This window comes from Antechinus flavipes, chromosome 1 (genome assembly GCF_016432865.1).
Source record: "Antechinus flavipes isolate AdamAnt ecotype Samford, QLD, Australia chromosome 1, AdamAnt_v2, whole genome shotgun sequence".
In the NCBI taxonomy this organism is placed as follows: domain Eukaryota; kingdom Metazoa; phylum Chordata; class Mammalia; order Dasyuromorphia; family Dasyuridae; genus Antechinus; species Antechinus flavipes.
In genome coordinates, this window is record NC_067398.1 from 363,754,189 (window position 1) to 363,780,913 (window position 26,725).

The 26,725-nt window shown below is 39.0% G+C and overlaps 1 protein-coding gene across 3 annotated transcripts in view; it reads right to left on the reverse strand.

Moving 5' to 3' along the window:
- The window catches only part of ARK2C (arkadia (RNF111) C-terminal like ring finger ubiquitin ligase 2C), a 161,007-nt gene that overhangs the window by 58,629 nt on the left and 75,653 nt on the right, over positions 1 to 26,725 (reverse strand). Inside the window, exon 1 of one of the 3 annotated variants that reach the window (XM_051969669.1) lies at positions 25,960 to 26,151. The exons of the other annotated variants lie outside the window; for them this stretch is intronic. The gene's annotated coding sequence lies outside the window, so the exon portion shown is untranslated. Of the gene's footprint in view, positions 1 to 25,959; positions 26,152 to 26,725 lie in introns of those variants that run through there. 3 annotated transcript variants of the gene reach the window in all.

Genomic DNA, 26,725 nt, shown 5'->3' on the forward strand with positions numbered 1-26,725 from the left:
TTGAACTGGTTCCAGCATATCCCTGCAGAAGGTCTATATTTGTAAGTTGTTAGGTAGAAGCAAAGAAGTTCATGGAGAGCAAATGAAGACTTTGGAGATGGGAAAAGGGAAGATAAATATGACAAGATCTATCACTATTTACTACCTGCACATATTCAAAAGTCATTATAGTACAGTGGAAAGAAGGCTGTACCTTGTGTCAGGGGCCCTGGGTTTAAAACTCTACTCTGCTAATTACTACCAAGATGATCTGGTGTCATCCTTAAGAAGCTCTGTCATCCAAGTCTTGACTGCCTCATTGATAACAAAATAAAGGAGTTAGACATGATAACCTCTAAGTTCTGGTTCTAAATATATATCTATTATAGCTTTCTTTGTGAAGTTTACACCTGGAGATCCAGTAGCAGTCTATAGGATCAGACACTCAATATTCTCTCATTTAACTGAAATGTAGTGAGATCTTGCTTGTCTTGTCTGAGGTATAAGTATAGGTGTTACTGCATATAAACTTTTAAACTAGAGACCTGTAGAAGGTAAGAACTTACAGATTCTTAGAACTGGAAGGGGTGTAGAACCCATGATTTGTCCTAATAGAAACCCAAATACAGCCACCTGTTAAGGGTAAGACTGCCTACTCCCATGAGTGAAATTTCTCCCCCCATCCCCTCACATTTGATAATGGAATTTATGTCCAGAGGCTGGAATTATTGAGGCAGAGATGTTGGGAAACAGATGTTGAGGGGTAGCTATTGGAAGCTGTTATTTGTTGAGGCAGATTTTGAGTAACATGGAATTGTCATTCATGAAGAAGTCAACTGTACAAAGTTCACATTCTCAGATATAAGATCGATCTTATTTGTGAATCCATGATCCCCAAGTAGAATGTCAGCTACATATAAGATCTTCACAGTCATAGATATAAGGTCACTAATAGAGTGAGTCTTGAGGGTCAACCCAAAGTCATTCCTGGTTCTCAACAACCTCTCCTGGCAACTCCCCAACTTGGCAACATCCTTTCCTCCCTCCTGACTTTTTACTATGAGAATCCCTAAAGGTTTAGAAAAAGGCTGAGCCCAGAAGACCTTGTTAAAATGTATATATCCTGCCTAGGCAGCCTTCTGACAACCCTCTTCCATTACCAGAGTAGCCCTGTGAGTGTGTCAGAAGAGCTAATTGATATCCTGAGGAGATGGAGGGTAGGGGTAGGGACAGGGACTGTGCAGGGAATTTCTTTGTGTGTGCAGTGTGAGGGCTCTGAGCCAAGAACATATCTGAGATGATAAAATGCCAGGTGTCTTGTAGAAGCAGGTGGAGTAGGGAAGAATGCCAAAGAGAAAGCTCGCCTGCTTCAGGGCTGCTGAGAGGGCACTTGTCCTGCCCTGGGTTGGCTGGAGAAGGAAAGGCAAGGGAAGAAAAGCATAAGCAAGATTTTTCCCAACCTACTATTACCCAAATGGGGAAATAAAACTTGACTTCCTCCTGAGGCAAAGTATGTGTCCCTGAAAGGGAACTAAATAAGGGTGAAGGAAAGAGCTTTAGACTTTCTACCAATAGTGCTTTTGACCTTGGAAGTCACTTTCCTCTCTGAGATGCATTTTCTTCAACTGTCAAATGAAGGAGTTGCATTAGGAAATCTCTAAGATGCCTTCCAACCTAGCAGTACTATGGAAAGAGCACTGTTTTTTGATTCAAAGAACTTGGATTCAAATATTGCCTCTGTTTCTTACTACTACGTAATATTGGACAAGTCACATAACCTCTCAGTCCCTCAGTTTACTCATCTGTAATAAAAGCAGACTGGCCAATATGTCTCTCTAGCCTTATGATTCTATTATTTTTTTGGAGTTTCTTAGATTTGTTCCAACTGCAAGTAGAAAAGGAATCCCTTCTCCTAATATGTAAAACCCACTCTGACTTGCCAAAATCCAGGTAAATTTGGAAGGTTGTTCAAGCTTTCCCCCAATTCTTCCATTCAGAGCCCCTAGCCCTATGCTCCATACTTATCCCCATCCGTAGTCAGAGCTCTCCTCTTTCCCAAATTCCCCATTTCATTTCTACTAATGTGCCCGTATTCTGATGTCAGCAACAACCCAGCTTTCCTCTATAAAACATATCTGCCCATCCTGGGACTTGTTTTCCAGATAGTAGATTAACCAGATACAGTAATTTCTGCTAATGGAACCATTGGAAGACTGACTATATTGTATTATAGTGAGAATTTCCTCTACTTATCAATATATTTACATTCTTAGACAGTTGTCCCAGACCCTAACAGTGAAGACATATGGTCCACTCAGCTAGAATGTATCAAAAGCAGAAATGGAATCCAGTTCCTCCCTTATCCAAGTACCCATAGGATTCCCTCTACCAATAACTTGCAGCCTCCCCAGAGCATTTAACACAATGCACAGGAGCAAAAGGTCTTCATGAAGCTGGCAAGTCATTGAGACAGGGCACTTTCATGCACACATCTCATTTCTGTGTTCACACTACTCCATTCACTATACTCACACATCCATCCACAAAGAATCCCCTGGAATACACCTCAGTGGTTATGCTCCTTGAGTTCAGGAACAGAAGAAAAGACAGATGCTTGAGACAAAAGAAAACCTGAGCTCCGCCTCAAGCTCAGAGATCAATCTCTTCTGAAGCATTGCCCAGGACACAGACCCAGGAGATTCAGAGATTTTTGGATTTTCCAGGTACCAGTGACAGAGGTCTTTGGTGTCTGGCCGTTGTGGAGAACTGTGGGGCAGCTGGACCTCTAGGGGCCAAACTCTATGTCTGTTCCAATTAAACAATCAGCTTCTATTGTAGCCCAGGCAGCCTGATTTCATTAGCTGACCTGTTGTGGATATTGCAGATTCAGAAAAGCCTTTGATTGCTGAAGGGAGAAAATGTCAGGGAGTGAGGGATCAGCTTTGAGAGTAGCTGAGGGGCAGGACTACCAACTCCCCTTCTCCATCCCCCACTTTCACAGGGAGACAATTTTCCAAGCCCAGGCCCTGTATCTATGCTCATCGCAATTTCTGATGCTTTGAAGCTTTTCCACTCTGCTGAGCCATAATGTCTTTATGCCTTATGGCCAGTAAAATATCCCTTCCTCCATGAAGTCTTTCAGGACAGCTCCAGCCCTCTGTGACCTTCCCCTATCCTTGACCTCCCACAACTTTAATAATTTTTGCCACATATTATAGCATTTAATCATACATTGATTCACGATCTCATTACTGCTTCTTGTGTTAATCTTAGTCTTTGAAGACAAGGATACGTCCTTTATACTTCAGCACCTAGAACAGGACGGGGCCACATAACCCATACACAGATGAGTGCTCCATTCATTTTCCTAGGACCTGACCATGTTGCATTTAGTAAATGCTTCTTTAACTGACTAACCTTGACTTTTCTACACTTACAATGAAAATCATCCCCTGCCCCTACATTAATCCCCCTAGCTTCCAATATCTAAACTACACAATTCTTGCTTACCCTAGCTCCTTGTTGCATTAGGTTAGAACTTTCTCACATCATATTTCCTGAGAAATCGTTGTCTCTCATTTCTGCTGAACTGGGAAGAACTCACTTAGTTTTCCATTGGAAAGGGTCATATTTCGAGAAAGAACCTTCTTGCCCCAGATGGAAGCCAACAGGAGAACAGGGGAGAAGGGTTTCTCCGTGGTCTTTGAGGGCCATTCCCAGCTCCCAGAGCCCATGGGAAGCTAGACTTATTGACTCTTGGCCAAAGTCAGCTTCCTGTTTCTAAGAATCCAGGGTTTTAAAAGACGTCTTGGCCTTCCAGCTGCTCTTACACAAACAGCATTGTGGTGAAGCCAAAACATGTGGCTCAGATTTCCCTTCCAGAGCCCTTGGGCTCTCAAAGGAAGAGGAAAGTAGGCAGACTGCCCAAGATGCCCGCTGGATTTGACTGAACAGAAGCAGTAGGAAAATTATGACATTGGACAAGAAGGAAGAACATAGCGACAATACAATGGAAAGAGCTCTGGTGGGAGCATCCAATGATCCAGGTTCAAATGCCAACTCTGATACTCACTGCCCATGTGACCGTAGGGAAGTCCATTAACATGTTTAATTTTCAGTTTAATAAAAATGAGGAGGATGGATTTGATGACCTCCAGTCTCTTCCAGATCTAGAGCAATCATGCTCTGGATTAGTTTGCAAATCAGCAGTCCAATCTCACAATAGTCAGTCAACAATAGTCAAACATTTATTAAATACCTCCTGTAAACCAGGCACTATGCTAAGTTCTGGGGATATAAAAAAGGTACAATGTAGTCCCTGTTCTCAAGGAGCCCTAGATCCAGAGCAGTTTGGACTCTGCTGTCCTTTCCCCTGGAATAATGGAGGCAATCCTTTATAGCAAGGTTCTTAACCTTTCTTAACCTGGTCATGAAACCCCTTGGCAGTCTGCTAAATCCTATGGACCCCATTTCAAAATAAGGAATTGCTCAATTTCAGCTAGAGGTTAGTAAAAACAAAAATGTAATTTTTTTTCCATCTAAGTTCATGAACCTTGATCTCTAAGTTCCAAAAAAAGAGAGATTGGTTGGAGAAGCTTCACAAAAAAAGAGAGGCCTTGAACTTGACCTGGAAGAAATCAGTAGACAGAAATATCTTGTGCTTTGCCCACACAATTACACTTTTCCAAACACATTTAAATAAATATGCACATTTTAGAAAATACAGTGATGTCTTCACACTTATCCTTACTCTGAAAGTGTAAATGAGGGTTCAGCTTCAAGTCTAGCAGTCAGGAGGTTTGGGTTGCAGCCTATGCTCTAACACTGACTTGGAAGATTCCCCAAATAAAGGCAGTTAGCCATTGATGATTGCCTTGATTAGCCATCCATAAAATAGACCCTGCAGCCATGAACTTAAGAAACTCGTGTGATTTTCTCAATATTTCCAGGTCCATGGAAATAATCATAACAAAAACTGACACTGATGTGATTATCTCAGGTTTGAAATCTTCCATAATCCTTTATGATAGGTCTGTAGATGTGGTGAAACCCCATTTTACAGATGAAGAACCTGAATTCAGAGATGTTAAGTGGCTTGCCTGTGTTTACACAAATAGTGTCAAAGGCAGGATTCATCCCCAGGATTTCCTGAGACCACATACACTAATCCCAGGCTGCCCTTCTTCACTTACAAGCCTAAGTCCTATTGTATCAAGTCAACATGTACAAGTGGCTAAGAGTCATTGACCCAAGAAGCCCAAATCTCTTAGCCACCGATTGCTGCTTTTCCCCCTCCTTTTGCCACAGCCGCAGTCTGGCAGTCCAGGTTCTCTTTCACTGAAGTCATCAGCTATAATAATAGTAATTCACACTTATGCAGCATTTTATAGTTTAAAAGCACTTTATTTACAATACTTCATTAAGATTTGAAAGATAATTATGTAGAGTGATTTTGAAGTAAAAATGCTTACTATGATTATCATCATTATCTGAGCTCATAACAATCTCTTGAGGTAGGCAGAGCAAATATTATGATTCCCATCTCACAGATAAGAAGACTGAGTCTCAGAGGAGTAAGCTGACTTCATCAAGGAGATAGCAGGATGCGATGGGAGAAGAGCAGGATTGGAGTTAGAGGATATTGGTTTGAATCTTCAGTCCCAGAAACTAAGTGGCACAATGAAGGGAGCAGTGAGACTAGAGTCAGACAAACTCAAATTTGGCTTCAAACACTTCCTAGACTATGATTCTGGGAAGGTCACAATCTCTGTGTCTATTTCCTCAACTGTAAAATGGGGATAATGACAGCATTGATCTCACAGGGCACAGTACTTAAAACAGTGCCAAGTATATAGTAGAAACATATATAAATGCTTATTTCCTTCCTCTTTATCCCCCCTCTCCACTTGCTATGACCTTGACAAATCACTTAACCTCTTATTTTCTCATCTATAAGATGAGGGAATTGTAATAAGTGGCCTTGGATAGAACCCTTCTAAATCTATAATCGTATGATGAAAACTATAGCTAATGAGTGGTAAAACCAGAATTTAAATGTAGGTCTTTGGATTCTCCATCCAAACTGTTTTTCTATAACATTATTCCAACTTCATTTCCCACAAGAGCCCTAAACATGCCATCTACTATGTAGCTAGTCCAGTTAACTGTTAACCATTCTCCAATGCCTCACTTTCTCTTCTGGGCTTGTGTTGCTGTCCATCTCTCCTTAGATACACGCTTGGAATACACACCTTTCTCCCAGTCTTTATTCCTCTCTGAACCCACAGCCTCCAGTTCCTTCAAAGCCTAGCTCAAGGATATTTTCTGAAGAAAATCCTCCTTTGGATAACATCACCCAACAGTGACTCATTTGTAAAGTCATTATCAGAGTGTCTTGAGAATTAGAGGATGTATATAGGTATAGCTATTGATTAGAGAATTTTCTCTAGAGAATCTCTCTAATTGTTTGTGATATATGATTCTTATAAACTTAACAGGATTATAAGCACCTGGAGGGGAAGAAGCAAATGATATTCAAATTCAGTAAATGTTGGTTGAACTCAAGGAATTGGATAGAGAGAGGGAGGCTGCATTCTTCCCTGCAGCACCTGACCTGAAGGTAAAGCTTCCATCCCTTCTCTGCCTGCTTGTGTGGATTTTGAAGGGTTAAGTGGAAAAGCAATCTAAACCTAACACCCATCTGACCTATTATCTTTATTGTCAACCTGGAGAGAGTAACCTGAACCATTGCTTGCTGACTTGAGTTATAACAAATATGCCATCTGGCCTTTGGTTAATGAGCTTGTTTGGGGTTGTTGTTTTTTTAAGGAGATGAGTGTTTACATGAATTGAGATGCCGGATGGAAATGGAGATAAATGCGAAAGGGAATAGAAGTCAGAAAGGAAGGAGGATGGTAGCATATCTACTCTCAACCAGCCCTAATCCCAGTATTGTGCTGATCCAATTAATAAATCAACAAGCTTTAATTAGGTATCTACTATATACCAGGCATTTTGCTAGGCTCTTGCCCTCAAGGAGTTTGTATTCTACCAATGGAGACATATGTATACATATAAATTATTACAAAATAAATTCTACTTAATTGTGAAGACATCAGCAGCTAGAGAGAGCTACTGAACAATATTGAACATTTCATGAAAAAAGTCTTTGCTGTCTCTAAATCAGGATTTGAGTCCCTTTGCAAGTGAATCCCAGCAGATTTTCATATCCACAGAGAGCCAAGAAGTGATTGTGGCTATTACAGAGAGTTTCATAAAGTGCTGAGTCAATAGAACTAGGTCCTAAGGTTCTCCCTCCACCACCAACTAGGTTTGTGATCTTGGATAAGTAATTTCACATCTTTATACCTCATTTACCCCATTTGTATAATGAAGAAATGGAACTCCAAGGCCTCTTTCCAGTTCTAAGATACAATGTTCCTATGGAGAGCAATTCATTGTCTCCAGAGATCCTTTAATCATTTTACCTCTGGAGGCTGCAACAATGAGGAGGGGCTTTCTCATGTTAATCTAAAATCCATCTCCCTGTAATTTTCTTTTCCACTGATTCTATTTTTCTCTTCCTGGGAAAAATCACAATTTAAAAATTCTAATCAATCTGTGAAGTCAGTGAGGTAGGTATTCCTACCAATAATTCCTACCCATGAAGTGAAATCCAACTAGGTCTGCTCATTCTGTGTGACTCTTGTCATAATTCTCCCAGAAGTTTGCCACATAAGGATGTGGGAGTCCATCCAACATCCTGGGGTCTCTACTCATTTTCTCTTGACATGAAGAAGATATTCTGTTCACTGATTGTCTCCCACATTCCCCATGTAACCAGCTCATAGTCTCAGTTTATTAATTTCTTTAGGGACAGCCTGACACCTGGACAAAACACTGAAGTGGAGTGAAGAAGAACTGAATTTAAATCTAGTCCCCAACATCCACTAGTTGTGTGACCTGGAGTAAGTCCTTCAGATTCTTGAAGCCTCAATTTACTCATCTGCAAAATGGGGTAATAGCATCAATCTTACAAGATTTTTTTCCTCTCTCATGGTCTTTTCCCTTTTGCTCTGATTTTTCTCTCCCAACATGATTCATAAAGCATGTGTGTTAAAAAATAAATTAAAAATTCATTAATTAAAAAATAAAAATTTAAAAACCTACTAAATGATTAAGTTCCTCCCAAGCTTTTTCTTTTTCAGGCTAAGAACCTTTCATACAACCTTTCTGTCTGGAAGAACTCTCCTAGCTTCTTCAGTCTTTTCTGTACCCTCTCATTTATCAGCTGCCCTTTTAATCATTCTGGTTTCTGTCAATTAACCTTTTCCCAAGGTGGGCAGGCTTATAGGCTCCATCTATAGGTGAATTAATGATTCAGGGGAAAGACCCATGCAAGTGGGCATCTACTTGCCTCCTCCACATAACACAGCTCAGATTAGAGCTTTCCACTTCTGATCTATGTGCCTCTTTCCCTTTCTGTACCCTGTATTCCCCTTGCATATGACCTTTTACACTAAGGCACTTAGTGCTCTCCAGAAGAATCTTCCAATGAGCCACTTCCTACTGTCCTAATCAAATCCTGTACCTAGGAAAGACTTTGATATCTGCCAGTTATACTTGATTCGAAATGTCAATGACTTCATTGCCCTCACTTGGGGAGACTTGCATTTCTAGCCTGATGGTAACATGGAAAGTTGTGTCTCTTGATAAAAGAATCTTGGGCTGATCAGCCTGCAGTATTATTTTAGATGTTTTTGCTTTGTTTGAGAGAAAGTGGGGGATGTAGAGGAAGGCTTCCTATTTCCCAGGTCTCCATGTACAGAGCATGGAACTGACTCCTTTCTATGTTGGAGATACTGTGGAGTACAAATACAAAATCCTCCCCTGTCAGGTGGCAGATGCTTGATATTCTCTACATGAGAGCTTTATTCTTTTAGTTTAAGATACTGAATCCTTTTTAAATGCATATACTCCTAGGAGAGATGCTAATTTAAAGTTATCCATCACATGAATGAAGGCTCTGGGATTCTTGTTGAGGCAGGGGAGAAAGGGCCTGAGGACTCTCCTTGTGGTGATAAAGGAAGCAGGTCCAGCTGGGTAAAGGGAAGGACCTTGGAGGTGGGGCAAGGGAAGCAAAGGAGGATTCAAAGTCAGATTTGGCAGATTTCACAATCTTGCCATGGGCCAACCCCAGAGTTGTAACTAGCAATTTCTGGTAACTAGCAATTTTTGCTCCTAAGAGAATTAGCATTAAAACGGGAGGGGGAAGGGAGGTAAAGGGTAATGGGATCTTAGACACCACTAGAGTATTACTCAAGCTATGTTTAGAAGAGCTTGCCTGGGGATAGGAGAAGAAACAAAACCAACTCCCAACTAACTGTTCTTATTACCTAGGTATTAAAACTCAAGTAGTTTCCACAAGATTATAATACCCTTCAATAACAGCTACATCAAGTCCAGGCTTGATTGCAGTCATCCTATTCTAGCTATGGTTCTGACCAGTCCAGCTAGTAACCAGATTATAGAATCAGAACACAAAATTGGACAAAGCCTTAGAAACTCCTTAAGAAACTGAGGTGAAGGGAAATGGTTTACCTGGGGTCACACAGCTGATGAGTGAAACAGTCAGGACCAAAATTTAAGCGTTATTTTCTTCATAAAACAAGTTATTCTGGATAGGAAAATGAAATAATCAACTTTTTTTCTCTTCTTGTCCAGAATTTATCCCAATTTACAGATTAGGAAATGGAGGCTTGTGGGTGAGAAGGAGTAAATTATTTATCCAAATTTATATAGGTATAAAGTATAACAGAGGTGGTATTTGAAGTTGTGGCCTCTAACCCAATGTTTTGTTTTGTTCTTTTTTTTTTCCCCTTCAACTGAGAGAGAAGCCAGTTTTTTTTTTATTTACAAGGCTGAGCAAATGTCTCTTATTCACTTCTTTACCATCAGTGAATTAGGGGGAATGTTTGCCTCTGATCTCAGGCGGCAGATTTCTAGGGAGCAATCCATGAGATCTCCTCTGGGAATCTTTCCTAAGGTCTGAAGTTTTCTGACAAATTCTAGCTCCCACACAATATGGCAGAAGTCTGGCCCTAGTTAGTAGAAAAGGGAACTCATCATGAACAGGTCGGAGGCAATGGGCTCTGGGTGGGTTAGGCTCAGTGCTCAGAGAGCCTTGGAAAATCTTGGCCAGGGGCGATTCTGCGGCTTGGCCAGGAGCCCTATATCCTGTCAGTTTCTGGAGCCATTGAACTGGGTGGGTCTGTTCTGGATGAAGGCCAGGCTTTCTCCAGAGAGTTCTTATTAAGAAGCAGCCGAAGACTCAAGCCAGCCCTTCTAAAAAAATTGTGGTCAGCTAAGCTTGTGTTCTGTAGCTGCAACGAGACTGGTCTTTATCTTCCACAGCCTCCCACCACCCATTCATTAAGGGAACCCTCCTACTCCCAATTGTATTCTTCTCTCCATACACCCCTCTCCTAATCAAACTCTCAGACAAAACTCTGAAGCCTAGATATAAATAATTGATTAAGGCTTAATCAAAGGGTTACTCTAGAGATATTTGCATTTTCACGAGGATTTAATAAATCTTCATCTAAAGGAATTTATTTCCAATAGGAAGATTTTAGGCAGCTACAAGCTAGCTGGGAAGGTTAGAGATTCATAATACTAGAAAGTCGAGTATCTCAGATGCCACCTAGTCTGTGGTTCTCAAAGTATGGTCAGAGAATCCTGGGGTCTCTGAAACCCTTTCAGAAGGACTACAAATTCAGAATTGGACAAATTAACAATAATTAGAAGTATTTCTAATCTGGTAAATATCTATAAATATAACCCACAAAAAAAAAAAAAAACTCTTTGGACAAATCCTCAGTTTTTAGTAGTATAAAAGGATACTGAGAGCAAAAATTTGAGAACCACTGATCTAGTCTACATACCTCCCATTACAGATTAGGAAACTGAGGCTGGTGGGTGAGAAGGGATAAATTATTTATCCAAGTTCATATAGGGACAAAGTGTAAAAGAGGTGGTATTTGAAGCCCTGGCCTCTAACCCAATGGTTTTTCCCAAGCTTGATATTTTTTGCTTTCTTGAAGTAATAGTACAAGACCCACTGGAGACCCCTCCCACCGAACAACTCCAAGGAATGATTATTATGGGTCTTTGACTTCTATCAATATATAACTATCTGAAAGTACATAGGATACAGGGGGTGGGAAGGGAGATCAGAAAACTGAGCTCCTTCTTGGGTTGAACCTTGGGTCAGAATAAGAGAGCAGCAACTAGCTGTTTTCTGGTCCTCTGATGGAGGGGGCTAATGCTAACATATGTGCTCCTGAGACCCCTGGGGAGAAGGGAAAACATTTGACTTTCCAGGTGTCTACTCACAGAAAGGTCATGTTTATGTAGCCTGCTGGCTTAAGGGAACAGGGCAAAAGGGATTTGGGGGTCAGAAAATAAAATGTCCCTGACTTCGACTGCTTCTGGCTATCTGCCAGCAGCCTTGCTCAAGACTTCTTACATCAAGGACTGCCTCCCACTGACCCTGAAACAGCAATTGTGAATGTCAGAGCAGCCGCCAGGAGAAACATCGTCTTTGTGTGTATTTACTAGAATTCAGAACAGAATATCCTTTGTTGCTGCTGCTTTTAAAGATAGTCAAGCCTCACTGTAAGGAAATCTAATAGATGAAAATCAGCACTTAGAAAAATAGATAAACAGTGGCCAATGTTGAACTTGGAACTGAAAAATTTGAGTTCAAATCCCAACTCTGTGCCCTATGAGCTCTCATATTGCGAATTCTCTTTCGATTTTATTTTCCTTCTCTTTAAAATTGGGAGAATGAGAAATCAATAAGAATTCATCAAGGGCAGGAAAAGAAAAGCAAAATAGTGCCCGGATTCAATGAGCTGACATTCAAGTTCTATAAGGATGTATTAAGTGATACTATATGCTATGCACTGTACTAAGCACTGGGGATATAAAAAGAAGAGGCACAAAGCTTCTGCCCTCAAGGAGCTTACAATCTGATAGAGGAGAAAGCATACCAATAGCTACAAACCAAACTATGTACAAGATAACTAGGATATAATTAAAAGATGGAATGCCCTGGAATAATGAAAGAAGGCTTCAAATCTATGACTTAAGAATTATTCACTTTAAAAAAAAATCATCATTGAATTCCTCTAGTTGATAATCTCCAATTTACCCTGTAAATATCTTGTACATCCACTGTTGTTTACATATTGTCTTCTCTCTTAAATTACAGTTTCCTTTGGATCAGGGAATTTTTTCCCCTTTTTCTTTTTCTTTTTCTTTTTTTTTCTTTTGCTGTTTCCCTATTACTTAACATTGACATGACTCATAGTAGATGCTTAGTTCTTGATTGACTAATTTTAGTTAACTTCAAATTGTTTTGGTATGATTGGTTAGTTTGAGAGTTTGATCTGCATCTATGTTTTCATTTGGTACAAGGCATTCTCTCTCCTGATACAGATCAACAATTGTTCTGAAAGCTCTAGTCTCAGAAACTAGAATACTGAGAGCTACAGTGACTCAGTGCCACTGCCAACCAGGTAACAAAGGCAGCACTTGAACACAGTTCTTCCAGAGTCTTATCACTTCCTTAAATGACTATTCCACCCTGCCCCTCTAGTTTCAAGCACATAGGAAAATAAGAGGATCATGGATTGATTTACAGATGATTTAGAGTTTGGTCCCTAGTCCAACCAACTCCCTAATTTTACAGATAAGAAAAATGATATACAGACAAGTGATGATGAAGTGACCTTGTTTGCCCAAGGTCACACAAGTAATAAGTCTTAAAGGCAGGATCCAAATCTGGGTCCTTGGATTCTAAACTTTCCCACTGCATCAGGATTATTTGATTTTCTGAAATATGACTTAGACACAACCTTTTCGCTAAATTGCTTCTGAATCTCACAAATAGGAAAAAAGATTGCAGAATCTGGCTACCCCCGTTCAGGGATATGAAGAGGTCCTAAGACCCTGGGCTTAGAGAATCATAGCTCTATAACTCAAGGGACCTCAGAGGCATTCTACTACAACCTTTTAATATTACTGATGAGGAAACTGAGGCTCAGAAAGTCAAAGATCCACTTTGAAGAAATCAGGACAGAGAGAAGCAAATCCTAGACCTATGAACCTGTTTGTCTGTAATTTTCCAAGAACTTGTAAGATTTGTCATTGTTCTGCTTTTTTATCTTTTTGCTTACAGAAACTTTTGGATGAAACTCAAGATAAAATATATATATATATATATATATTTTCTAGACTAGGTTTATTCTTCTTGCTTAAAGAGCCACAAGCAAGTTCAGATGTAATCCAAGAGATATTTATTCGATAAAATATTCTGTGAGGTGTCTTTGCAGGAAAAAAAAAGAATCTCATATGATTATTTCTAATCTCAAGTAGTTTATGATCAATGGAAAACCAATATATGCATTAGAAACATGTAACTAACCATATAGGGATCACTATATGGCTAGATTTGGAGTAAGAAGATCTGGATTCAAATCCTGACTCTGCTTCTAACCAAGTAGCAGCATCGCTCAGGACCTCAGTTTCTCCATCTGTGATGAGAGGGATTAGAGCAGATGATGTCTAAATTTCCTTATAGTTTTAAATCTTATGATAGCATGACATATAAAGTCAGGTATACTTCAATTCCAAATCATAAGTCATTTATAGGCTGCTGTGTGACTGCTAGGACAGGTTCATGTTAAAAATCAAGAGAAACGAAAATTTGTCTTTGGTCCTCAACCTTCCCCTTTTCTATACTATCAAAAACTCCTTTGGGACAGAGACTATGTCCTATTTAAACTTTATATCTTCTCACAGGGTCTAGTAAACAGGTTCATTATTGTACTTAAGTCATTTCAGTCATGCCCAACATTTCACGACCCCATTTGTGGTTTTCTTGGCAAAAATACTGGAATGGTTTGCCATTTCCTTATCCAGTTTATTTTACAAACGAGGAAACTAAGAATAATAAGGTTAAGGAATTTATCCAGAGTAGCATAGTTGTTAAGTATCTGAGGCTGGATTTGAACTCAGGAAGATGAGTTTTCTTGACTTCAGGTCAGGTGTTCTTATCCACTATACCACCTACTTGCCCTAGTACATAGGCAGTGCCATATAAATGAATGGGGATTGGGAAAGATGATTGTTAAATGAGTTTAATCCTCCCGGTTACATGTTTGCTAAATTGAAGTAATTTCCCTTTCCTCTTAACCACAGGAAGTGCTATATCCTCCATACTTCCCCAGGTACCCAGTATCCTTTGCCTTCAATTTCCCTCGTTTCCATCATGTCGAGCTGTACTGCTAGGCTCATTCAGACTGAAATGTAGATGATTGACAACTCTCATGCTGCCCCCAGGCATGCATTGGAGCCAGTTTAAACCAGCCACATCATGGTTAAATTTTCAGTATGAGCATTTACACTTCAAAAAGCAGTAAAGGCAACACATAAATCAAGGCTTAATTTCTTGTTTAGTTGATTGTCTAAACTTAAGAAAAAAGATGAAGAAAATATTAGTAATACAGATTAAACTTAAATGTATCATGGCCAATTAAAAACAAACACCAGAGATCCAGTTATTAAACATTTACTAGCATTCTCCCTCTAGTATGTTTGTCTTTTAGCAGGAGATGGTACCTTAATACCAAAAAGTAAATGTGAAATTTCAGTCATTATCAAGCTATTTAGGGAAATCTTTTGTGGTATAAAAGCATCCCCTTCCCAGACTCCTGAAATCATAAAATATTGAGTTATGTTGTTCTGAAGCTGACAGAGATTTTAGAGATCTTCTTTAGTACAACCCAACCCACTCCCATTTTGCAGATAAGGCAATAGAGGCTCTAAATGGGGAAGTGATTTCCCCAAAGTGTAGCTGCATATGTATTCTCTCTGCAAAAGTGTTCCTCTGTTGCTTTCTGCATGCATATTTTTCTGACTAAACTATGAGATCCTCTAGAGAATAGACCATATCTCCTATTTTATACCCTCCTCACAATCCTATGCTTCATCTAATGCTTTTTAATTCGGTTTGGTGCAATATTTCAATTCAACAAATAAATAAATACTATATTTTGTGTTATAAAGAAAATTGTGGTCATTAGGTGCTCAGTCAGTGGCTTTGACATCTTCTTCTCACCTCTTGGTGGTGTGTTGAAAAAAGCTCCCACCATCTCCACCTACTGAAATTCTAAACAACTTTCAAGTCTCAGTTAAAATATAAGATCTTTGAAACTTTCTAATGATCTTCTCAGGAAGAAATGATTTTTTTTCTTTCTGAGAACTCATTTCAATTCAGCAAACATTTATGAATTGCCAACTGTATACTAGACCCTATAGGGCTATTCAAAGTTTAAATAAAATACAGTCTTTGCCTTCATGGGATTAATTAAAAATCTAGTAATAAGACCAGTAGATAGCTAGATGGTACAGTGGGAAAAGATCCTGGCCTGGAGTCAGGAAGAGATTTTTGTGAGTTCAAAGGTGGCCTTAGGCATTACTAGCTGTGTAACCTTGGGTAAATTTGCCTCAGTTTCCTCATCTACAAAATTAATTGAAAAAGGAAATAATAACCCTCTTTGGTATTTCTGCAAAGAAAAATCTAAATAGGAGTCAAGAAGAATCAGACAGGACTGAATAACAGCAAATATGTTAAGACACCAAAGTCAATAATTAAAATGTATCCCAAGTTTATTCGTGGATCTCTCAGAATATTTTTTTCTCCTTTGATACATTAAAGCAGATATTATTCTATCGTACTGTTGTTTGTGCTTCTATTTGACCTTGCTTGCTAGAATGTAGCTCTTAAAGAGAATGAAATATATCTTATTTTTCTCAGTATATCTTACCACCACCAATATACTATTCCTTCTTCTCTACAGAGCTCACCTAGCACAGTGCTTTTATCTAATAGGTGTTTACAGGTATATTTAGAGTTATCAAATCCCTCTTTTACATGGCGTTCCTTCAAATACTTGACAACTGCCATTCTCTCCTTCCTGAATCTACTCTTCCCAGGTTGGATATCTCCAGGTCCTTTATATGCCATGATTTCAAGTCTCTCTGCCACCTAGACATGTAGGATGGATATTGTGCCCCCCTCCAAAAAAAAAAAAAAAAACTAAACACAATACTCAGACCACTGGCTAGATGTGGCCAGTGTAGGCACAGTAGCATGGGATTGTTATTTGTCTCATTCAGGACAGATACCTCCTTAATACAATCAAAAATCACATTAGGCTTTTCTTTTGGTTGAGTGGGGAGAATTGCTGTGTCACAATAAAATTACTAAAATATGAATTTTTCAGATGAATAGTTATCCAACTAAGTTTCCTTTATTCTATCTCTGAGCAATTGATTTTTGGAACCCAAATGTATGACTTTACATTTATTCCTATTTAATTTCATCTTTTACAAATTGGCTTCTTGTGTATGTTCTGATTTTTGACTTCTCAGAATTTGCAGATGAGTTGAAGAGATGGAGGAACATTTCAGGAAATAAAGGATATAGTACAAAATACAATGGGACAATGCCAAAATGGAGCAGCACTATGACTAGTCAGGAAGGAGAAAGGTTAGTGTGGGTTTATGGATTGATTAGGAAGATTTCATGGAGGAGATAGAATGTTCAATGGAAGGGTTCCCTTGAAGGATAGCTAACATTTAGACTGGTGAAGAGGAAAAAGGAAAGGATGCTGAGATGAAGAAATAACATGAAGAATAGAAAAGGGGCAGAAAAGAGCATGACAACTCCAGGGAGCATAGAAAAGAGGAAACTTGCTTCAGTAGAAGATTCATCCTGGGGAAAAAACAGGAAATGTTTAGATACCTGTGATGAAGAGATAGATAATCAAAGTCTAAAGTCCCTTTTGGTCTTTCAAGTATTTCAAAAGTCATCAAATCATAGAATTTTGGATCTGAAAGGAAACTCTATGATCATCTGCCCAATCTCCTGGTTAATAAAGGAAGAAACTGAAGTCTACATATGAGTCCTCCAAAACCATCCACTATGAGTCAGTGCTAGAAACAAACTGGAATCTATATCTCCCAAAGAAAAAAGAGGAGACTGACCCTTTAAAAAAAAACACTTATCCACAAGACCACTAAAGGAATTATAGCATATTTGGGATATTACTCTTAGGTATCCTACAAATTCAGGTGATTCCAGGGAAGTCACTTTTCTGCTCTAAACTTCAGTTCCTTCATAAATAAAATGAAAAGTAAGACCAGATAATCTTTAAGATCATTAATAATTCTAAAAGTTTATGCAGTTATGAACCTAGAGATGCTAATCTAATTCATCAAAAATCAGAAACCCATGAAGATTTGAATTCTAGCTCCATAGAAAATAGAGACAAATATGCCAAAGCTACAATGACATACTCCCAGGCTACTAGTGGATATGAAGTAAATGACCCATCTCCAGTTTTTTTTTTTTTTTATTAATATACTGTCCTCCTAGCCAATCAAAAAAAAAAAGCCGATTGGTTCTGGCTGCCTTGTTGCCTTGGCAACACTGAGACTTGAGTGAAGGAGGAATGGAGACCAAGGGAGGGGGAAGGGGAAGAACCTTGGCAATAGAACTTAGTATTCTTTGACTTTAAATTGTCCACCTCACAGCTAGTTCTATCCTTAAATGGAATAGGCATTGACTTACTCTCACTCACACACACACACACACACACACACACACACACACATACAATGTGACATGAGGGGCCAAAAAGGTTCACCAGTTTTCCCACTAATACCTCCCTTTTAAAAAAAAACCTCCTCCACTGTTCCCATTACAATGCTTTAAATTCCTAATGGTAACCAACCCCTTGGATCATTTTTTGAGCATCCATAGTGTATAGAAAACTGTGCTAGAGGACAAGGAAGATAATAGGATTCACTAAATATTCATTGTTAGGATATTTTGTTTCTTGACAACCCTTATTAAGAGGCAAATGTGACTTAGTAATTGCTGGTACTCAGTATCTGTTATCAAAAACGCAGAGAACAGGGCTCTGAGGGGAATGTTTGGGACCCGAGAATGGGTGTGTTCTAATGGGAAATGGTTCTATAGGAAGGGGTAGAGCCCCAAGTGCCATATTCCAGTGGAGAGGCCTAGGTGGTCAAGAAACCACCAGGAAAATATTGTATATCTTGGAATGAAGCAGAGAAGTCCCCAAGACAAACTTAGAGGATCTTCAATTTTACAAAGGCCCGATTCAACTCAATCAAATCTCTTTATCTTTCCCGCCCCCATTTTCTCATCTGCCAAAAGAACAAGGGAAAACTCTACTTAGTTCAGGTCTCAAGAAGTAGAAGATGAAATCTGGGAAATGGTGCTTGATTCATCAGCCTTAAACTATTAGGCTTTCAACAAATGACTTCAGCTCAATGGGCCTCAGTTTCCCTATTTGTAAAACAGAGGATTAGACTAGATAGTCTCCAGGGTTCTGACTTATCCTGAAATCCCAAACTGTGTGACCTTCCCCTCTCTGGGTCACAGTACCTTCATCTGTAAAATGAGGGAGTTAGGTTAATTGATTTCTAAGTTGCCATTCAGTTCTAATATCCTATGGTTCTCGTTTATCTTTTTCTGAGGCTTTGAATGTTGGCAGGGGGTGTTAATTTTGGAGGGTACTGAGGTGGGAAGAATATATGGTCATCTGTATCCATGACAAGCACTTGAAAATCAAACATAAAACCCCATCTGAAACACCCAAGGCAGCCAGAGAAACAGTTTAATGATACATCATCTCCATTGCCCAGAGCTGCCAGAAATAGTGAGCTTTTTTTTTTTTGTATGAGATGAACTATAATTTACCCCAGCCATTTCCTGATTCCTGTCCTTCTCTCCCAGAATTCTCACTTCAGAAAACACATTGGTTGCAAGAATAGCTCAAGTTCTTGACCCATTACTAAAAGAGGGGATTCACAAGCAGGTAGCCCAGGTAGATGACCTTAAAGGTATTTTCTAATGCTGAGGTTTAATGAATCTGGAAGATATCATTCCTTAAGAATGGAGCCCCTGAATCATCCTCAGGGTTCCCTGACTCCTAGAATTCTATCTCTGATAAGACGCCAGGGGAATAATTGTGGGAGGGCAAGGCCAAGGTTGACCTTCCAGTATCACTTATTTCCCTGGGCAGTATGGTATAACATTAAGAACACTGCACTAGGAGGCAGGAGACTCGTCCTTGTTCTGCTGAGATTTGACTTTAAGGAAGCTACTTTCTCTCTTTAAGGCCACATTTTCCTCACTTATAATGAGGAAAATATTTTGTGCTGTCAAAGTGTTAAAGCACTACACAACTGTTAGTCATGAATTATTCTGTATACTATGAAACTAGCTCATGGTAGATTAGAAGCAGAGAGTTAAAGGGAAGGGCAGCTAGAGGCTCTGTTAACTTGTGGTATAACCCAAACTCAAACTGAAGTCTCCCCAGTCCAAATCGAGGATTCTTTTCACTGGGATCCAGGATCTCCAGGATCACTTTTTCAAAAGGCTGTTTTGGGGAATGCCACCAGTCTTAGATGAGCACTTAGAAGTACTTGTGAATTGAAAAAATCAATAAACTCTGAATGAGTTGAGAGCTTCTTCCCAATAAATAAATCTACATGAATTTTGGAACATGAACTTCCTGACATCTTTTTTCTTCAACTCAGGGCCTTTAAAAACAACAACTTATTTCTAACTTCCAAACCATTTGCTGGATGGTTGGGTTTGCCAGTGATTTCCAAATAAGTGGTATATAATTTTTACACTGATTACCTTCTCTCAGAATTCCCTAAATGTACTCCTATCAGAGAAAAGAAAGTTTTCTATGAATTGTCCTAACACTAACTTTCATTTGTCACAAGCACTATATGGGTGAATTGACTACATTCCTGTTTCCCCTTTCAAGGATTATAGAAAAAAGAAGGGATCATAAAGATAAACTAATGTAACTTCATTTCTTTTGTTTTTGGGAAAATTTCTCCTAAAATTTTAAAGTAGGATCACAGACTATAAGATGCAGAAGAGACCTTGAAAATTAACTGTCCTTCTCCCTGTCTTCGTTGTATAATGAATAAAATGAGATCTGAAAAATTAAGTGACTTGACCAATTTCAAAAATCAAATAAAGTTGGAAACAAAACTCAGTTTTCTTGCCTCTTAGCCATCAATTTTTGCCTCACTTTCTGCTTCCCTGAGTATGTGAAATACTTCCCAAAGACTTAACCTGCCCTTTTTTCTTGCTTTTCTCCCTTCAATTCCTCTCTTATGACCTGGTCTTTTCTAATATTCCCCAGTACCATTCCCTTACTTGTTCTTAAGAAAAATTCTGATTTAAAATATAGGACAATATAGTTGATGGATTATGAGATGGACTTAGGGAACCTGAATTCCAATCCAGACTTTGTTTTTTATCTCTTGGGAGAACTTAATAAGTCACTTTATTCCTCTGGGCCTTAGATTCCACATTCATAAAATGTTAAGTCAGGGTAAGTGATCTGTAAGGTTATTTCCAACTCAATGTGTTTTACAAGATTTTTACTTATCTGTACATAGCTCCTGCCCTAGGAGAACATTTCGTTTAAACCAGAGTTGAGAAGTTATTTGGTAGAAATGAACCTTCTTTGAAATTATACCCACCAGTAGAATACAGCTTCACCCACACGGAAGGCTTCACCAATAATCCCACTTTAAGGGACTGCAGGTGCAAAGACTATAATAAGACAAACATAGTGACTGGCACATAAGTAACATTTATCAACAAGCATTTGCTTGTTGATTGATCCCTCATGTCTAAGGGCAAAAAAAAATTTACTGCTGCAGCCTCTCCCTCCCTCCCACAAGCCAGTCTGTTTCCCTGGCAGTGGTGATTTGCTGTCACTTTGAGAAATGTCCACATAGTAGGCATTTAGTAAACATTTATTTGGACTTCACAGTTTTAGAGGAAGCCCTAACTCTCTTTTAAGAGGTGGTCAGTTCTATTAAAAGGGCTCTAGCTGTAGGCTTTCAGTGAAAAATTCCTGAGTTTTAACTTTTCCAGGAATGCTCTCTCTGAGTTCTGGAATCCGGGCTTGCTAGAATGAAGCTGTCTTGGGGGATGTCACCAACCTTCGTCATGCCCTGGAACAATAGCCAGCCAAGAGCTTCAGAATGGGCCCTAATTTGAGTTGAGGTAGGGATGGGGAAGGCAGCAAAAGGAAAGAAGGAAGAGCATAGAAGGCCAATGAGATAGTAAAACATCGGAGTGAGAGGACTCTGGGAAAGAAACAGAGACTGATTACTTTCAGGTTTCTAAATGGAGGCTGTTGATGGGGCCAGGAATGGGGGAGCTTAGCTATATATCTCAGAGAATCTCATAAGTGCCGTAATCAAAGAGCAAAGAATCATTTATATAAGTAATTAGCAGGTTCATAATGTGAAAGCAAATGCTGCTGAAGTGGCATTTAAGAAGAATAGTGGCCCTAACTAGGAAGCAAGGTACACGTCGCCCATCTTTATGGCAAGCAGGAACAGCTGAAGTTTACAAAGCACTACACATACATTATCTGAAGGGATCCTCCCAGTGAGCAGCCAGCACAGCTAGCACTGTCTATAGTGATCAGGGAAGGAAACAAAGCTCAGACAAAACCCACCACTGATCTGGGAGAGACTTCAGGGATCTTGATATCCATCCAGAGATCTTCCCATGAGGCAATAGGTTATAATAGAAAGAGCCCTGGCAGTTTGGTTATTTTACAGATGACAAAGGGAGGGGTGGAGGGAAATTGCCTTATCCAAGGGCACCAAGGTAAGAAGGAATATATTGGAGTGGGGTGTTCTACCTCATACTCTTCCCTTGTACTTTGGTTACCTTTTGGGGGAAAAAAAATCACAGACTCAGAGCTTGAAGACAAACTAGACACCATCTAGTCTTTCATTTTACAGAAAAGGAAATACAGTGATTTCATGGGAGAACCAAAGTATCTTGATATCCATCCAGAGATCTTCCCACGAGGTAATAGGTTATAATAGAAAGAGCCCTGGATTTGACATCTGAAGTATTGAGTATTACTCTTGATTCAAACACTTATTACCCATATGGCTTTGAATTCATTTTTTTAAATAGCCTTAAATCAGATTGTTTTTCTGATAATATATCTCCCCAAATAAAACTGTGTCCTATAAATTTGATTCAAATTTGACATTTTTTGAGCACCACTATGTCTAAACGTATTTGTTCTAGACACTGGGAAGTTTTAAGTATCTATTTTTTAAATAATATTTTATTTTCCCCCCAATTACATGTAAAAACAATTTTTACAGATTTTTTTAAAGTCTTGAAATCTAGATTCTATTCTTCCTTCTGCTATCTGACATAGGTTATACATATGTAATCATACAAAATATCTCCATATGAGTCATCTTTTTTTTCCTAAGGCAAGTGGGATTAAGGGGGGGGGGGGTCATACAGCTAAGAAGTGTAATGTGTCTGAGGTCATAGTTGAACTCAGGTCCTTCTGACTTCAGGGCTGGTGCTCTATCCACTGCACCACCTACCTGCCCCTTATCTATTTTTTAAAAGCATTATTTGCTATGAACACATTTATACTAAATTGCTTCAGTCTCCTCACCTGTAAAATAAGATGGGATAAATTCTAAGGTTTTTATGCATCTAACATTCTTTTTTTTAAATGATAGCTTTTTATTTTCAAAATACATGCAAAGATAGTTTTCAATATTCACCCTTGCAAAATTTTGTGTTCCAAATTTTTCTCCCCCCCTTCCCCTAGACACCAAGTTATTCAATATAAGTTAAATGTGTAATTCTTCTAAATATTTCCACCTTTATCACTGCATGTTGAAATTCTCATATAACAAGCTTGATGAGGAATTATTATACATTAAGTTTGAAAGAGGAAGCTTGGGGCTCTTTTAGTACATGTTCTTTGTTTTCTGATGAGGAAAGGAAGTCCCAGAAAAGCGAAATATCTAGCCCAAGGTCATATTGACAATAAGTGGTGAGACCAAGAATTGAACTTAGTTTTCTTCGCTGAAAATCTGGCACTTTCCCTACCACACCATGTGGGTAAATTCTCCTTTACAAAGAGTTTGCTTTATTGCTAATGGAAAATGAGGCATTTTAGTGCAGGACAGATACTACCACAGAAAGCAAACACTGCTCCCATATGTTGACTTGACAATAGCAAAATGTTTGGAAATGGAGCTCCCAAGTTGTGAGTTTGCATTCCCCTCCCCCATCCCCCTTTAAGCCATCAGATTTTTGAGAATTAGAAAGCATCTGAATGAAGCAAGGGAAATATCCTAAAAGGAGACCTATCTTATTACAGCCCTGGAAATTCTCACTTAGCTCCAATTATATGGGAGAAAGAAACATAAATAAAGGGTAAATGGGAGGAATCTTCTGGCCTGGAATTTTACACTTACTAAGATTACTGAATTTCTTCAAAAAATAACTGGGGGAAAAGGGAGAGAAGATAGAATTGATATAGAAGTATTGTCAGGTTGTGTGGTCTAGGGGGGATAAACACAAGGCTAGGAGACAAGAGATCTTGCTTCTAATTCTGGTCCTGCTATTAATTAGCTGTGTGATTTTAGGCAAATTACTTGGCTCTCTGGGCTTTAGTTTCTTCTGCTTTTTAATATAGATAAAATGACTACTTTGTTCATCTTACAAGAGGATCGAGAGGATGTAGGTATCTAAAAGTTGAAGTACTTTGGAAATGTCATAATAGCTACCCAAAAGTAAAATATTTTTTGAATAGGGTTGAGGGACTAGTTGCAGAAATAAAATGTCAAGGACTAAACTGGATTTGTGACTGGATTATGGCTCTAAATCAAGGATTCTTAACATGAGAATCATGGCCCCCAAAGGTTAAATCCTTGGGGTCTGTCAACTTGTACACAAAAAATAGTCTTAATTTTCATTACTTTCTCACTGAAATTTAACATTCCTTTCAATTACTTTTGTCATTTGTTCAGAGGTGTTAAGATTTACTGCTCTAAAAAGTCAGAGTGAGGAAAATTACACATTTAATATGTATGATGTATCGAGGTGTAAACATACAAGGCTTTATTTTAGCATTAAAATATCTAAATTCCTTTACCTGGTGTTCCAAAGTCTTGTAACTCACTTTCCCATGATTTTCTGAAGTCCATTGATTGATACTCATGTTTGTTGCTTTAGTGAGACTGGCTTTCTACCTAGAGCTTTCTATCCTCTACCTTCCCTACTACCACCACCGCTCCTCTTGCCTATAATGCCATTTTTTCATCAAAATCCTACTCATCCTTCAAGGTCACACTGTGGGAGATAGCAGGGGACTACATGAGAAAAATGTATACTTTCTACATAGTCATACTTAATTATATCTGTTTGGCAATAGCTCCTAAAAGCAGAAACTGTTTACATTTCTGTTTTCATATCTATAATGCCTGGGCACATAGTAGGCACTTATGAAATGCTTAGTGTTTGGTTGATTGAATTTTGGACAGGGATCCAAGACGCTTGGGTTCCAAGTCTCATCTCTGCTATTTTCTTGCCCTGTTATATCAGTTAAGCCACTCCAAATCTTTGACTTCCAAGAAATTAATCTGAGTGAAGCAAAGTAGATTATCTGTAAAGTTTTCCCTATTGTAGCAACCTAAGAATTCTCTGGAATTCAGCCTAAATTTCACCTTCTCCATGAAGTCTTCCCTTAACTACTTAACTTCCCTAGCTACCAGTATTTTTTATCAGACACAGACTTATTTCATGAATTATTATTACAGTATGTGTAACATACTTTCCTTTGAGTCTGGAAATTTGAGCCTAGGATATCACACCACCATGATACTTAACATAATGTACTGAGCCCACAGTAGGTGTTCCCAGTGAGGGAACACCTTCTTCCTATGAAAGTCGGCACCTTCTTAGTACAGTCTTAGTAAGTCACTTAGTACTGAGGGAAGTTATATGAATTGCCCAGAATCACTCAGTCAGAATGTGTCAGAGGTAGGAGGTCTAATCCAAGTCTTCCTACTCTGAAACCTAGGTCCCTGTTCACACTGTACTGCCTCTCAATAAACACTACTCAATAAATACTAAATTTTAAAAATGAAAACAAAAGAGAAAATGAGAAGGAAAAGTATGTTCTTTCTCAGGCAGCAGTCTCTTCCATAAAGCTGCCCTGTGATAGATGTTCTCAGAAGGCTGACGAGAATGGAAAATATTTCATGGGCTTTCAGAAGACAGACTGACTCCATATGAAAGTAAACCAAGCCCCCAAACTTGGAAGGAGAATTCTCCATCTGGGAGTGTATAATGCTCTGGCTTTTATAGCAGGATTATGGCCTGGAAAATGCCTTCACCCACACTGATGCTTTCTAGAGCTCTTCAAATCACAGCTGCTGCCCAGGGCAGGGGGTTGACGCCCCTACAGGGTATAATTTCAGGGACTCTGGGAATATCTCTCTACCCCTCCCCAAAATATCATCTCTTCACAGCTGGCTGATTCCTGAAATTCCATAGCTGGACTTTACAGTGTTAATTAAATCAAGTCTGGGTCAGTTGAAGAAAATGAAAATGCAGAAAGGAAAACCACTTTAAGCCAAAAGTCCACAGTCTGCAGCTATGTATTCAAAGTGGCATTCAATCCCTTTTTCATGAGCATTTCTTCCCTATTTCCATCTGTACTCTCTCCCTACCCCAGCCTCTTTTAGAGTTATTCCCCATTACATTATCAAAAGTGATAGGATTCTATGCAAAAATCACAATCATAGATTCATACAACTAGAAAGAGTCCTTGAAGATCTTCCAATTCAAAGCTTCTACTTTACTAGTGAGGAAACAGATCTAGAATTTGTGATTAGTTTGTGTACTACACACACACACACCTATCTCATCCCTCAAATCATATCCCTCCCTTTCTGTATGAACTTTGGCTAATAATTCTTCAGTGTTTGGGGACCTACCTTTCCAGCTTTATCCCGTTCTATTCTCTCTTTGCAGAAGACAGTAACTCACATATCTGTTGAAGTCCTTTCCAAATTCCCACAAATTGTGGGTAATACTGGTTCTGCTTCCTAAAGAAAACCTACACAAATTCTCAGATCTCCTTTCTTCCACTCTCAGTTGGACAAGATTTTCCCTTCCCAGAATCTTTTTAGTTTGTACCTCACCTATCTCAGTCTGATTTGCAATTTTGTTATTGGTGTCTCCCTTACTAAACACTCTTGAAATCAATAATCACATCCCATTTCCCTTTACCCTCAGCACCTGAGTCACTAAGTCAATTTTAGCAAATGCTTGTCAAATTATCGATACCTGCTGTAAGCTGTTATCAGCTACTGATACATCAGTGTGAATGAGTTTCAGTTGTCTCTCTGAGAGTTGGTTTTGATTGGGAGGAAAAAGAAAAGGATTCTCATTCCCCAGTGAAAACAGCAGAGTGTAGGGAATCATCAAGAAAGAGAGAGAGAGAGAAGTGCTGGGGAAAGAGAGGCTGAGGTACCTGAGGACAAACACTGCCAACTTCACAGTTTCCAACCCTGCTTCTGTTGCCTTGACAAAACTGCTCCAAAAAAGGAACAAAGTATAGCCAAGACCTCAAATGGCTTTATGCATGGATCTATGAAATCACAGGCGAAACTCTTCAAGGAAGACCGAAAAAGGACCCCAGGCATTTCCTGATGCCCTTGTAAAATTACACTGAAGATTTTTCACTATAGTATTGAAAAA